Genomic DNA, 15,734 nt, shown 5'->3' with positions numbered 1-15,734 from the left:
TTGCTGGGTCTTAGGGTAGTTCTATTTTTAATTTTTTGAGGAATCTCCACACTGTTTTCCAGAGTGGGTGCCCCAGTTTGCATTCCCACCAACAGTGCAAGAGGATTCTCCTTGCTCCACGTCCTCACCAGCATCTGTTGTTTCCTGAGTTGTTAACTTTAGCCACTCTGACGGGTGTGAGGTGGTGTCTCAATGTGGTTTTGATTTGTATTTCCCTGATGATGAGTGATGTCCAGCATCTTTTCATGTGTCTGTAGGCCATCTGGATGTCTTCTTTGGAAAAGCATTTCTTCATGTCCTCTGCCCATTTCTTCACTGGATTATTTGTTTTTTGGGTGTTGAGTTTAAGTTCCTAATAGATTCTTTTATACTTATCCTTTATCTGCCGTGTCATTTGTAGATATCTTCTCCCATTCCGTCAGTTGCTTTTTAGTTTTGTTGGTTGTTTCCTTTGCTGTGCAGAAGCTTTTTATCTTGATAATGTCCCAATTGTTCATTTTTGCTTTTATTTCCCTTGGCTCCAGAGGCATGTCAAGTAAGTTGCTGGGACCGAGGTCAAAGAGGTTGCTGCCTGTTTTCTGTAGGATTTTGATGGTCTCCTGTCTCACATTCAGGTCTTTCCTCCATTTTGGATTTATTTTGTGTGTGGCGTAAGAAAGTGGTCCAGTTTCATTCTTCTGCTGTTGTCGTCCAGTTCTCCCAACACCACTTGTTAAAGAGACGGTCTTCATTCCATTGGGTACTCTTTCCTGCTTTGTCAAAGATGAGTTGACCATGTATTTGTGGGTCCAATTCTGGGTTCTCTCTTCGATTCCATTGGTGCATGTGTCTGTTTTTGTGTCAATACCATCCTGTCTTGATGATCACAGCTTTGTAGTAGAGGCTAAAGTCCGGGATTGTGATGCCTTTAGCTTTGGTTTTCTTTTTCAACATTTCTTTGGCTCTTTGGGGTCTTTTGTGGTTCCATACAAATTTTAGGATTGTTTGTTCTTGCTCTGAGAAGAATGCTGATGATATTTTGATTGAGGTTGCATTGTGTAGACTGCTTTGGGTAATATCAACACTTTAACAATGTTTGTTCTTCCAGTCCATAAGCATGGAATGCTTTTCCATCTCTTTGTGTCGTCTTCAATTTCTTTCAGAAGCTTCCATAGTTTTCAGCATACAGGTCTTTTACTTCTTTGGTTAGGTTTATTTCTAGGTATTTAATGGGTTTTGGTGCAATGGTAAATGGGATCAATTATTTGATGTCTCTTTTGGTCCCTTCATTATTGGTGTATAGAAATGCACATTGATTTTATATCTTGTGATGTTGCTGAATTCATGGATCAGCTCTAGCAGCTTTTTGGAGGAATCTTTCAGGTTTTCCATGTAGAGTATCATGTCATCTGCAAGGAGTGAAAGTTTGACTTCTTCTTTGCCAATTTGGATGCCTTTAATCTCATTTTGTTGTCTGCTGACATCAATCAGACAGGGGACTTGCAACACTATGTTAAACAACAGTGGTGAGAGTGGACATCCCTGTTAACCCTGATCATGTCTCTTCTCTCAGGGGGAAGCTCTCAGTTTTTCCCCCTTGAGGATGATAAAGCTGTGGGCCTTTGATATATGGCTTTTATGTTGTTAAGGTATGTTCCTTCTATCCCGACTTTCTTGAGGGTTTTATTAAGAAAGGATGTTGTATTTCGTCAAATTCTTTTTCTGCACCTATTGACAGGATCAAATGGTTCTTATCCTTTCTTCTATTAATGTGATGTATCACATTGACTGATTTGTGAACATTGAACCAACCCTGCAGCCCAGGAATGAATCCCACTTGATCATGGTGAATCATTCTTTTAATATATTGTTGAATTGATTTGCTAGTATCTTGCCAAGAATTTTTGCATCCAGGTTCATCAGGGATATTGGCCTGTAATTCTCCTTTTTAGTGGGGTCTTTGTCTGGTTTGGGAATCAGGGTAATGCTGGCTTCATAGAATGAGTCTAGAAGCTTTCCTTCCATTTATATATTTTTGGAACAGGTTGAGAAGTTAAGTATTAACTTAATTAAGTATTAACCCTGCTTTAAATGTCTGGTAGAATTCCTTCTGGCCCAGAACTCTTATTTGTTGGGAGATTTTTGATAACTGATTCCATTTGCTGGTTATGGGTCTGTTCAAATTTTTTATTTCTTCCTGTGTGAGTTTTGGTAGTGTGTGGGTGTCTAGGGATCTGTCCATTTCTTCCAGATTGTCCAGTTCATTGGCGTATAATTTTTCATAGTATTCCCTGATAATTGTTTGTATTTCTGTGGTGTTGATTGTGATCTCTCCTCTTTCATTGTGATTTTATCAATTTGAGTCCTCTCTCTTTTCTTTTTGAGAAGTCTGGCTAGGGGGTTATCAATTTTGTTTTTTCCTTCCAAAAAAACAGCTCTTAAATTCATTGATCTATTCTACTGCATTGGGGTGTTCTATATTGTTTATTTCTGCTCTAATATTTATTATTTCTCTTCCTCTGTTAGCTTTCGGCTTTCTAGCTCCTTTAGCTGTGAGGTTAGGTTGTATATTTGGGACCTTTCTTGCTCCTTGAGATAGGCCTGAATTGCAATGTATTTCCCTTTTAGAACTGCTTTGCTGCAGTCCCAAAGGTTTTGGACTGTTGTGTTTCCATTTTCATTTGCTTCCATATATTTTTAAATTTCTTCTTTAATTTCCTGGTTAACCTATTCATTCTTTAATAGGATATTCTTTAACCTCTAGGTATTTGGGGGCTTCCCAATATTTTTCTAGTGGTTGATTTCATGACTCATAGCACTGTGATCTGAAAATATGCATAGTCTGATCTATTTTGGAGAATGTTCCATGTGCATTCGAGAAGAATGTGTATTCTGCTGCTTTTGGATGAAAAGTTCCGAAAATATCTGTTAAGTCGGTCTGTTATTCAGAGTTTTTGTTTCCTTATTGATTTTCTGCCTAGACGATCTGCCCATTGCTGTAAAGGAAGTATTAAAGTCCCCTATAATCATGGTATTGTCTATGCATTTATTTATGTTTGTGATTAATTGATTTATATATTTGGGTGTTTTACATTGGGTGCATAAACATTTACAATTGTTAGCTCTTCTTGGTGGATAGACCCCTTAATTATGATGTAATGTCCTTCTTCATCTCTTGTTACAGTCTTTGTTTTAAAATGTAGTTTGTCTGATAGAAGTATGGCTACTCCAGCTTTTGACATCCAGTAGCATGATAGATGGTCCTCCGTCCCCTCACTTTCAATCTGCAGGTTCCTCAGGCCTAAAATGAGTCTCTTGTAGGCAGCATATATATGGATTCTGGTGTTTTATCCATTCTGATACCCTATGTCTTTTGATTGGGGAATTTAGTCCGTTTACATTTAGAGTGATTATTGAGAGATATGAATTTAGTGTCATTGTGTTATCTGTAGGTCTTGTGTTTGTGGTGACATCTCTTTTAGCTTTAGATTTTGTTTGTCTGGAAGAGACTTTATCTCTCCTGTTCTGAATGACAGCCTTGCTGGATAAAGGATTCTTGGATGCATATTTTTCCTATTCATTTTCCTATCCTCTCATTCATTTATTCAGAACACTGAATATTTCCTGCCACTCCCTCTGACCGCCAAGTCTCAGTGGACAGTTCTGCTACCACCCTTAGGTGTCTACCCTTGCAGGTTAAGGCCCGTTTGTCCCTAGCTGCTTTCAGAATTCTCTCTTTATCTTTGTATTTTGCCAATTTCAGTATACTGTATCATGACATTGGCCTGTTTTTGTTTATTTTGAAGGGGGTTCTCTGTACTTCTTGGACTTGGATGCCTGTTTCCTTCCTCAGATTGGGGAAGGTTCTCAGCTATAATTTGTTCAAGCAAACCTTCTGCCCCATTCTCTCTATTCTTCTTCTAGAACTCCTATGGTATGGAAACTGTTTCATTTCATTGAATCACTTAGGTCTCTAATTCTCCCCTCATGGTCTAGTAACTTCCTTTCCCTCTTTTTTTCAGCTTGACCATTTCCCATAATTTCATCTATTTCACCTATTTTCTCCTCTACTTCCTCCATCCTCACTGTCACTGTATCTAATTTATCTTGCATCTCCCTTATAGCGTTTCTTAACTCATCATGACTAGGTGTCTGTCTTTTACATGTTTTAACAGCCTGTTCTGTGTCCTGCACCTGCGAGTACTCCCATAGTAAAATAGAGTCACACACCATCCAGGGACGGGCACTCTGGGAAGTGTTTTTGGAGTGTGTTGCTTTTTTTTTTTTAATGTTCATTTATATATTTATTTATTTTTAAATAGTTTATTGTCAAATTGGTTTCCATACAACACCCAGTGCTCTTCCCCACAAGTGTCCTCCTCCATCACCACCACCTCTTTTCCCCCCTCCCCCTTTCCCGTCAACCCTCAGTTCATTTTCAGCATTCAATAGTCTCTCAAGTTTTGCATCCCTGTCTCTCCCCAACTCTCTTTCCCTCTTCCCCTCCCCCTGGTCCTCCATTAAGTTTCTCCTATTCTCCTGTTAGACCTATGAGTGCAAACATATGGTATCTGTCCTTCTCTGCCTGATTTATTTCGCTTAGCATGACAGCCTCGAGGTCTGTCCACTTTGCTACAAATGGCCAGATTTCATTCTTTCTCATTGCCATGTGATACTCCATTGTATATATATACACCACATCTTCTTGATCCACTCATCAGGTGATGGACATTTAGGAGTGTGTTGTGTGTACTCCATTGTTGCATATCTGGCTCTCTATCCCACTGGTCAGTCCTCAGCTAAGCTCCTCCTTGCTCGTAGTGGTGGATTGTTTGGACCTTCCAACAGGTGTGCTTTGATTTGTTCATTGAAGTCACTTTGGAAAAAATGAAAGGAGTGGAACCTCATCCCATACAAAGAGAAAAAATGTAAGGGGAAGAAAAAAAAGGCCAAGCAGAGAATCAAAAACACTATAAGGCTTAATCCAGAGAGAGAGAAAGTAAAATAAAGAAGGAGACATAGAAAAGATGAAAAAAGAATAGAATAAAAATGGCTGATTAAACAAACAAAACAGAGAATGAAAGAAAAAATATATATAATAAGAATTGGCCAAAAATCAAATCAGAAACCATGAACCTGATTCCAAAGGGGCGGGGGGGGGGGGGAGAAGAGGGTAGAAAGAAAAAGAAAAGAGAAGAAAACAGAGAAAATAAAAAGAAAGAAACAGACTCACCTACAAAACCACAGGACCGTCGTTTACTGGTGCCTTGGACCGTCGCTCCGAGGAGAACCCATCGGGTTCCGTCAGTGTCAGTCCCACTCCGGCAGATCAACGGTTTCCAGGCGCTGAGGGGCGGGGTTGGTGTTGGCGGTCCTGCCTCTACTGAGGGTCGCTGTCCTGTTCCCTGAAGCCCCACACTGCGGGTGATCGGGAGGAACGTGGTGTCACCCCTGTCTCTCCTCCCCGGACCAGGTGTCTCAGACCACGCTGTTGAGGCGGGCCTCAGAGCAGTGCGGGCGGCCGCTTGTCCTGCTCCGTGTCCCGTGCCTCCTGGGCACTCGGGTGGGATTCAAGACCTGATGTCCTTTTTTTAAATGCTTCTTTAATTTTATTTCATTTTTAAAATAAATATATCTTTACAGATAATGCTGGTTTTAAATTTTTTTCTGTCTTTTATTTATTTTTGAGAGACAGAGACAGCACAAGCAGGGGAGGGCCAAAGAGAGAGGGAGATACAGAATCTGAAGCAGGCTCCAGGCTCTGAGCTACCTGTCAGTGCAGAGCCCGACGCAGGTCTCGAACCCACGAACCGTGAGATCATGACCTGAGCCAAAGCCAGGCACTCAACCGACTGAGCCGCCCAGGTGCTCCTAATGTTTCTTTAATTTTAACAGAGAGAGGAAGAGCGTGAGCAGGGGAGGGACAGAGGGGGGAGAGGAGATCCATCCAAAGCAGGCTCTGCACTGAGAGCAGTAGGCTTCATGTGGGGCTTGAACTCACGAACTGGAGGATCATGACCTGGGCCAAAGTCCAATGCTCAACTGACTGAGCCACCCAGGTGCCCCCCAAACCCGATGTCTTAAGGGGCACCTGCACCTCAGAGATTCTGTTCTGGAGCAGCACCACCCCACCAAGCGGACAAAGGGCATCTGCCGGGTGCTTCAGGGTCTTTTGTCCTTGTGTGTGTGTCGGGGGTGGAGGTGGGGTAATAAACCCTCTTCCCACAGTGCTCCAGAAAGGGGGCTGTTCTCTCCCAGCACTCTGCCAAGATTGCTTCTGCACCCTGGGGTCAGCACCCCTTCCCCCCAGGCTCTGGGCCAGAGAAAGCCTTGCACTTTGGGAAACTCCAATCTTCAGCTCCTGAAGCTGTTGGCAAAGAGGGACTGGTGTTCTCCATATTTCTCATCCCCCAGTCCCTGGTCTGGAGAGGACCAGTACCCCAATTCCACAGCCTCTCGTTCTCTCCCTCTTGTCTCCCCACAGAGAGCCTGTGCTGCTTGATCTCCCCCCGCTCGCACACACGCACCTCTGTCCCGCCGTCGCCCTCCCCCAGTGGAGGTCTACCTCTGCAGCCGGAGGTCCTGGGTGTTCCAAGCGTTCTGACCTCAACACAGCTGTGCTGAGGGACAAGGGCAATCCCAGTGCCCCTCCCTCTCCACCATCGTAACTTCCCCCAAACCCTCACTTTCTGGGGGAGAGAACCAGGAAAACGGGGGGCCTTGGGGATTCGGAGAGCATAGGGGACGTTTGGAGAGGACAAGGCTGGGAAAAAGGATTCTTTCAATGTGTGTACGAAGTCCCAAGGCTTGAGTTGTGCGTCCGTGGAACTAACGTGAAACAGCCTAGCAGAGGCTTGGAGAACTGAGGCGAGACCACTTTCTCTGTAAAGGGCCAGAGAGTGAATATTTTAGGTTTTGTCAGTAACATATGTTCCTTGTCACATAGTCCATCTTTCATTTCACCTTTCCTCCCTTCCTCCCTCCCTTCCTTCCTTCCTGCCTTCCTGCCTTCCTTCGTTCCTCTCTCATTCTCTCTCTCTCTCTCTCTCTCTCTCTCTCTCTCTCTCTCTCTCCTACAAATATAAAAACCAGTTTTATCTTGTAGGCTATTCCAAAAACAACCCACAGGCTGGATTTGCTTGTGGGATGCAGCTTTTCAGCATCTAGTGTAGACCACATACTGAGGACCAAAACAGCATGGCAAAGGGTTTCCCAACGGAATTTGCTTTGGAATCCTAGCTCAAAGGAGGAAGATGCCAGCTTGGGGTCTGAACCTAGCCACGATGATGTCCTTCTTTAAAAAAAAAAATCAATAGTTATCAGAAGATTTGAAGAGGACCCAATGTTTCATAACATAATACGCAGAATTCCAGGATAAAATCCAAAATTACTCCACATACGAAGAACCAGGAAGATTTCAATAATTCTTAAGGGGAACGGCAATCAGAGGGTGCTGCAACATTCAGGGTTCTCCAGGGGGAAAGAGGCAGTAGGATATTAGATAAGTCAGATATAGATATATAGATATACTTATAGGTAGAGATAGAGATGAAGAGGAAATTTATTATTGGAATTGGTTCATGCAGCCATGGCGGCCCAGAAATCCCACATCTGGCCCTGTGTAAGCTAGAGACCCAGGAACGCTGGTGGTATAATTCAGTCCAGTGATCAGCTGAGATGATCATGTAATTTTTGTGTTTTTCATTTTGCTCTTGTAAAATATTACACAGGTCGATTTTGTTGACACATCTGTGTGATTCCAGGAATAAATCCTACATGGCCATGGCTTATGATTCCTTTAATAGGCTGCCAAATTTGGCTGGCTAGTATTTTGATGGAGCTTTTTGCATTAAAGCTCATAAGAGATGTTGCTGTATAGTTTTCCTGTAGAGTCTTTGTCTGGCTTTGGGATGCGGTGATTAACGCGGGCTTCATACAATAGGTAAGGAAGTATTTCCCGCTGCTTCAATTTCTGGGAAAACTTTGAGAAAGATTGGTATTGGGTCTCCTTTCACTGTTTGGAAGAATTGACTGGTGATGCCATTGGGTCCAGAATTTTCTTTGTGGGGAGATTTGTAACTACTGATTTAATCCCCTTACTAGTTACAGGTGTATTAAAAGTTTCTATTTCTTCACAATGTGATGCTGTTAGATTTTGCGTTTCTAGGAATTTGTCCATTTTATCCAGGTTACTGTCGGGAGATGTCATCCAGCAGACATGAAAGCTGGTTGACCCATGAGCTGGACCCCAGCGATCGGAGGCTCCTCACCCCCTCCTTCTGTCCTTGAAATATGGGTTCCCCTTGCCTTCTCTGCTCCCAGCAGCTGCTCCAGGACAGAGACTTGAGATAATGGTGATGCGTTCAGATCAATATGTGTTACTGAATGCAGTGAAGACCTCTATATAAACTTTATTTTTAAATTGATTTATTTTTTTAAAGCTTATTTATTTTGAGAGAGAGGGACAAACCAAAAAAAATAAAGTCAGACTCTTGTAAGCAGTATATAATTGGATTATGTGTTTTTATCCATTATGCTTATCTCTGTCTTTTGATTGGAGAGTTTAATTCCTTTACATTTAAAGTAATTACTGATGAGGAGAGACCTCTGTCACTTTGCTACTTGTTTTCTATATGCTCTATAGCTTTTTTGTGTCTCTCGTTTCCTGCATCATCATTTTCTTTGGTGTTTAGTTGAATTTCTTTCTGAAATGATGACGTTTCTTTCTTATTTCCTTTTGTGTTGAGTCTAGAGCTATGTTCTTTGTGGTTACTATGGGGATTACAGTTATATCACTCGAATCTGAATTTATGCCAGTTTAACATCAATAAAATGCAAACATTCTGCTCTTTACAGCTCTGGCCCTACCCCTTTCAGAGGCTGATGTCAGAAAATTACATCTTTTTTTTTTTTAAATGTTTTATTTATTTTTGACACAGGAGAGACAGAGCAAGGGAGGGGGAGGGTCAGAGAGAGAAGGAAACACAGAATCGGAAGCAGGCTCCAGCCTCTGAGCTAGCTGTCAGCACAGAGCCTGACGCGGGGCTCGAACCCACGAACGTGAGATCTGACCTGAGCCGAAGTCGGAGGCTTAACCGACGGAGCCACCCAGGCACCCCAGAAAATTACATCTTTATACTTTGTGTTTGCCAAAAAACATAAGCTTGTAGTTCCTTTAAATGTATTAGTCTTCTGTATTATGTAGAAAACAAGATTTGGAGTTATAAACCAAAGTTACAGTATACTAGTTCTTACACTAATGTTTTCTTAAACATTTTTTTAATGTTTATTTTTGAGAGAGAGAGAGAGAGAGAGAGAGCGCGCGCGCACGCACAAGTGGGGAGGGGCAGAGAGAGAGAGACAGAGACATGGAATAGAAGCAGGCTCCCAGCTCTGAGCTCTCAGCACAGAGCCAGATGTGAGGCTAGAACTCACAAACCGTGAGCTCACGACCTGAGCCGAAGTCGGCTGCTCAACTGACTGAGCCACCCCTACACTGTTTTCTTTTAATATATTAGTCTCTCTCTCCCTCTTTCTCTCTATCTCTTTCTCTCTCTTTTAAATTCCAGTGTAGTTAGATGCACCTGGGTGGCTCAGCTAGTTAAGCATCCGACTTCGGCTCAGGTCATGATCTCACAGTTTGTGAGTTTGAGCCCCGCATCAGGCTGATAAGAGATTCTCTCTCTGCTTGGGATTCTCTCTCTCTCCCCCTCTCTCTCTGCCCCTCCTCCACTCACTCTTCCTCTCTCTCTCAAAAATAAATAAATAAATCTTTTTTTAAAAAACGTCCAGTGTCGTTAGCATACAGAGTCATATTCATTTCAGGCATGCAATATGGAGGTTCCACAATTCTATACATTACTCAGTGCTCATCTGGACAAGTGTCCTCTTAATCCCCCTCACCTGTTTCACCCATCCCCCACCCCAAAATATATCAGTCTCTTAAATCGTGTGGAAAACAAACCAAAAGTACAGTTACAAACCATGGTTACAGTATCACTAGCTCTTACCACTGCCAGTCTGTCCACTTCATTTATGGAGATCTTTATTTCTCCATACACCCTCATGTTACTGTCCAGCGATCTTCAACTTCACCTTGTAGGACTCTCTTGATTGCAGAGTGGGTTTGATGGACATGAGCGTTCTCAGCTTCTGTTTATCTGGGAATGTCTTCGTTTCTCCCTCGCTTCTGAAGGACAGTTTTGCCAGACATAGGATTCTCGGTCAATGGTTTTATTCTGTTGGCTCTTTGAATACATGAGCCCCTGGTCTAATGGCCTCAAAGTTTCTGATGAGAAATCTGCTGACAATCTTACTGAGGACCATTCATGGATGAAGTGTCACTTCTCTCTCACTTCTTTCAAGATTCTTTCTTTGGGGGGCGCCTGGGTGACTCAATCGCTTGAGTGTCCGACTCTTGATTTTGGCTCAGGTCATGATCTCACGGTTTCATGAGCTCGAGCCCCGAGTCTCTCTCTCTCTCTCTCTCTCTCTCTCTCTCTCTCTCTCTGTCCCTTCCCTCCTCTGCTCAGACTGTCTCTGTCTCTCTCAAAATAAATAAACTTAAAATAATTTCTCTCTTTGTCTTTGCCATGCAGGGCTTGAACTCACAACCCTGAGATCAAGACCAAAGCAGAGATCAAGAGTCAGATGCTTCAGCAACTGAGCCACCCAGGCACCCTCAGCTTTGCCTTTTGAAAGTTTGATTACAGCCTCTCTTGGTATGGGTGTCTTTGAGTTCATCCTACTTAAAGTTCATAAAACTTCTTGGAAATTTATATTCATACCTTTCATCGAATTTGGGAGGTTTCCAGCCATTATTTCTTCAAATATTCTCTGCGCCTTTCACTCTCTCCTTCTGGGATTCCCACGGGGCATCTGTTGGTCCTTCTGATGGTGCGCTGCAAGTGTCTTGGGCTCCAGTTACTTTTGTTCAATCTTTTTTGTTCCCGTTCCTCAGCCTCAATATTTTCCATTGCTCTATTTTCTGGTTCTTTTTTTTTTTTTAATGTTTTTTTTTTTTTTTATTCTTGATACAGAGAGAGACAGAGCATGAGAGGGGGAGGGGCAGAGAGAGAAGGAGACACAGAACCGAAAGCTGGCTCCAGGCTCTGAGCTAGCTGTCAGCACAGAGCCTAATGCGGGGCTTGAACCCACCAACATGAGATCTGACCTGAGCCGAAGCCAGAGGCTTAACCGACTGAGCCACCCAGGCACCCCTGGTTCTTTTCTTCTGCCTGCTCAAATCTGCTTTGAATCCCTGTAGTGAAGTGTTCATTTCCATTGTCAGACTTTTTAGCTCCAGAATTTCTTTCTGGTTTCTCTGAAGTTTTCTGTTTCCTTATAGTACTTCCCCTTTGTTCGCATGTTGTTTTCTTGACTTGCTCTGTCTCTTGGTATAGTTCGTTGAGCGTCATTAAGGCAGATGTTTTAAAGTCTTTGTCTGGTATGTCTGCCACCAGGTCACTTTCAGGGATAATTTCTGGTGACTTATTTTTTCCCTTTGATCAGGCCACATTCCTGTTTCTTTGGTATTTCTGTCATTGTTGAGAACTGGACATTTGAATCTAATTGTGCAGTAACTCTGGAAATCTATTCACTCCCTTCCCCTGAGTTTGCTGGGTTTTTCTTTATTGTTATGTATTATCTTTGTTTTTTTCTATTGTTATAGGCTGTCTCTGTGCTGCAGTTCAACCTGAAGTATAATCTTAAAGTTTTCTCAGATCTTTTCTGAGCCTTTCTTTGGGCGTGCTGTTCACTTTCTAATTTCCCCCAAATATGCAGTTGTTTTGAATGTCAAGGTTTCCACCCACCCCCACCTCTGGTCCCCAGTATGCCAGGAATACACGCATAGCTGCCTGCCTGGGGATGGGGTGGGGGATGAATCACCACTACTGTGCTAAGAGCTTAAAGTAACTAAAGTTGGGGCACCCAGGTGGCTCACTCGGTTAAGCATCCAACTTCAGTTCAGGTCATGATTTCACAATTTGTGAGTTCAAGCCCCACTTTGGCCTTTCTGCTGTCAGCACAGATCCTGCTTCAGATTTTCTGTCCTGCTCTCTCAGCCTCTCCCCTGCTTGCATTCTCTCTCTCAAAAGCAAATAAACATTTTTTAAAAAGTAACTGAAGTCAGATGCAGTTAAATTAAAAAAAAAACCAGCTTTATTGAGATATATTCCCATGTCACACAACTCAGCCACCTAAAGTGAACAGTTCATTGGCTTTTAGTCTAACCATGGTGTTGTACAACTAACCAGACAATCAAGTTTAGAACATTCTCATGGCCCCCCCCCAAAGAACCCCTATCATTTACCCATCGCCACTAATCACTCCATATTCTCTGCACTGCCTGTGTCCCCCTCCCCCACCCCCAGACCACTCGTCCTTTTGTCTCTAAATTTGTCGGTTCTGGATGCTTCATACAAATGGAATCACACACTCCGGCTTCTCACGGAGCATCCTGTTATCAAGGCTCATGCTGTAGCAGGTGCCTCTGCTTTTTCCACTTCATGGTTGAAGAACATTCCGTCGTGCCGAAGGACAACATCTGGGTTTTCGTTCATCCCCAAGTCAACGGCAGTTTGCCATCTACGCCTCTCCTGGAGGTTGAAGCCTTCAGTAGACGTCAAATATTTACATCAGACATTCTGTCCAGTGCAGTCATTTTCTAGGTGGAGAGAGGGATTCCTGGTCCCTCCTACCCTATATCCTCCCAGAATCCCGTATTAAATTTTTTAAAGATACGACTGACCAGCACCTTGAAGACTCAGTGTCACAGTGAACTTAATGTGGGCACGAACAGATCCAAGTGTTGCAAGGGGTGGACTGTAGCAGATGCTTTCTCAGGTGGCCCCATGTCACCCCCGCCCCCCGATTGCAGCAGTGGCTGGGTGGAGAGTTGTAGGTGAGCTCAGGCACTTCATAGTGTCCCATGTAAGCCTGTGACATGTGTCCTTCCTCTCTCTGGCTCAGGCAAACACTGCAGGCAAAATCGTGGGAGAATCAAAACCCCCAAGGGAAATACTCAGCCATTGGGGCACAGGAGGCAGCAGATGAGGGCTCCACCTCCTTCTTCCGGAAAGACAATTCCTGAAGGACATTCTGTACTTTTTTCAGGGGTCCCTACAGAATCAAGCCCCCATTGCTGACAGCAGTTCTCTGCTGTTCTTCGTCCTTCCCCCTGACCCTCCCCTTACCCCTCCTGTCCTTTCCTGAGATCCCTCTGAAATAAACTCCTAAGACCTTGTCTTGGGCTCTGCTTTGCGGGTCATACAGACTAAGACACCCCTTTAATCCAGGGGGTCCTGGTGGAGGGTCTCGGGTGGCCAGGGCAGCAGGGAAGTCACCTCCAGCGTGTAGGGTGGCAGGTTTACTGATTCGGAAGAGACTTTCTGCCAACGGGCACTGGCCGAGTATCAGCTCTTTTCAGTCGTGACAAGGTTCAGAGGTTAGCAACGTTATCTACGGGCCTGAGAGCCAAGCAGTGAAGCTGTTGACAATCACTTCTTTCACGGATTCCTAAAGTCCCAAGAGAAACAGAGCTTTTAGGCGGTCATCGGATCGGTGGGGCCCCCTGGCGTCCAACATGGGCAAAGCAGGCAAGCGGTCGTTCTTCGACTAAATGAAGCTTCAGCCAGAAATGCGTCTTGTGTTGTTGGGCCTGACGGTCACGTGACACCAAGCATTCCATAAGATGCTTCGAAGAATAACTATGATAATAACAGAAAATAACATAATGCCTGTGAGCATTTAAGGAATGCCGAGCGCTGTGCTCCCCACCTCAATGCAGTGTCTCAGATGCCTAATGATTCTCCGGGGTCACCGTCAGCGTTACTTCCATTTGCTGGGTGGGGAAACCGGGGCTCAGAGAGGTTAAGTCGCTAGCCCTGGGGCACCCAGCAATCACGTGACAGAGTCCATATTCTCACACTCTCGCTCCTTAGAGTAACTGTGGGTTCTAGTGCCTGGCTCAGGGCCTGGCACCCGGGGGTGCAGGTAAGGGCCTGGGAGACGGTTCAGCTCTGCACACCAGCTCCAGCGCAGGGCCCCACTCTGATCGCCCACTTGCAGGCGTCTGCTTCTTGAATCTGCGCATGTGTAAGTGAGACCAGCACCAGCCCCCCCCCCTCCCCCCAACTCCCACAGCAGGCCTCCCTGGGCGACCTGGAGCAGCCTTGAACTCCACTCTGGACCAGCCTCCCTCAATGCAGATGAACCGCTCTTGATGTTCTTCAGACATAATTTTCAGTGAGACAGGATCGTTGGTAAAGTCATAAATACACATTCAGATGCACGCGATGGATAATAAACTCGGCTCCAACGAGTCACTCGAGTCTCCATAAATCTTGGCCGCATTTTCTTCCCGGGTGCCTGTAAATCAGGCCCATCTCCTTCTTCTCTGCTTTCCCGGCCGCCCCCCACCATCGGTCATGCAGCAGGTGGAACATCTGAGAGCGGGCCCCCCACGGTGTCCCTAACCCGGTGCACAGCCTGCCATCGGCCTGGGGGTCCGGGCGTCTCTCCCATTCGAGGCCTCTTTTGTGCTTTGCTAAACAGCAGCCACACCACATAGCATGGTTCACACCCGCCTGGTGGGGTTTCAACAGCCTGCAATTCTTAAAAGTGAGCGTAGCCAGTCCTCGCCTCCCCCTTCCCTGGGCCTGGGCCTCTGCTGGCTCTCTCCAACCCACCAACGACGCGACGGGCAGGGCAAATCTCGCGGGGTCTGGAGGTCTCACCGCAGTGGGCTGACGCGGTTCTGTAACTGGAGAGTGCAACCCAGTCCCTTCTCCAGGCCTCAGTCTGCTCATCTGCAGGATGGAGACAGTCACCCCTACTTCCCACGATGGTTTTACTCTGGACCGTAACACCCAGGTAATTCGCATCAGAGAAAGCTTCAAACCCCAGTGGCTGAACCCAACACACAGAGTTTTGGTTTTTTGCTTGTTTTTTTTTAAGTATTTATTTGTTTATTTTGAGAGAGAGAGAGAGAGAGAGAGAGAGAGAGATCGCAAACAGGGAAGGGACAGAGAGGAAGACAGAATCCAAAGGAAGCTCCAGCTCTGAGCTGTCTGCACAGAGCCGGATGCAGGGCTCCAACCCGGGAATCACGAGATCATGACCTGAGCTGAAGCCGGATGCCTCGCCCACTTAGCCACCCAGGCGCCCCCATCCCAACACAAAGATTTAGTCTTTGTCCCCGCCCGGAGGCTTTCCTCCACCGAAGAGCTTCATTATCTGGAATTTTCATCCCTTGAAGAGAGAGACGGGAGAGAGCATTTGGCCTCGGAGCCACCGCAAGTCCAAGCCGAGAAGTGAGGAGGGTCCTGAGGGCCGAGCGCTGTCTCCTCTGCTCTCCACCACCGAGCCCTCCCTTGGGCTGGCTAACGGCTCCCGGCTCCTCCCGGCCTCTGTTGTGGCTTCATTAGTCAAGAAGACTCCAGGAAGGCTCCCTTCTGTGATTTCCTGGGCTCTTGGGGAGAGAGGAGGCTGCTGGCACCCTCTGCACTGTGGCTGGATAGGGAGGAGACAGCCTGGCACAGGAGGGTCTTCGTTGCCTATGAGGTCTGCCCGCCTGCAGTACAGCCTTCCCCAGCTGGCCATGTGGTTTCACGACTGGAACTCGTCATGCATGGTCTGTCCCCTTGTTCAAGCACAGAAGCAGTGGGACATGGTAAGGCTGGGAAGCAGGGTATCCAAGAGGGCAGGGCCCAGTGTGGTTGGAGGAAACAGACTGATAGAATTCCCTGCTGTGA

The 15,734-nt window shown here is 45.3% G+C and overlaps 1 long non-coding RNA gene across 1 annotated transcript in view; it reads right to left on the bottom strand.

The window, feature by feature from the left end:
* LOC115300426 overlaps positions 1 to 5,384 on the bottom strand; it is a 14,427-nt gene extending 9,043 nt beyond the window's left edge. Inside the window, exon 1 of the long non-coding RNA XR_003912644.1 lies at positions 5,213 to 5,384. This is a non-coding gene — a long non-coding RNA (uncharacterized LOC115300426). The remainder of the gene's footprint in view (positions 1 to 5,212) is intronic.
* Between the last annotated feature and the right edge of the window lie 10,350 nt (positions 5,385 to 15,734).

This window comes from Suricata suricatta, chromosome 8, assembly GCF_006229205.1.
Source record: "Suricata suricatta isolate VVHF042 chromosome 8, meerkat_22Aug2017_6uvM2_HiC, whole genome shotgun sequence".
Lineage (NCBI taxonomy): Eukaryota > Metazoa > Chordata > Mammalia > Carnivora > Herpestidae > Suricata > Suricata suricatta.
The sequence above is the reverse complement of the archived record's forward strand: the minus strand, read 5'-3'. Positions and strand labels throughout refer to the sequence as shown.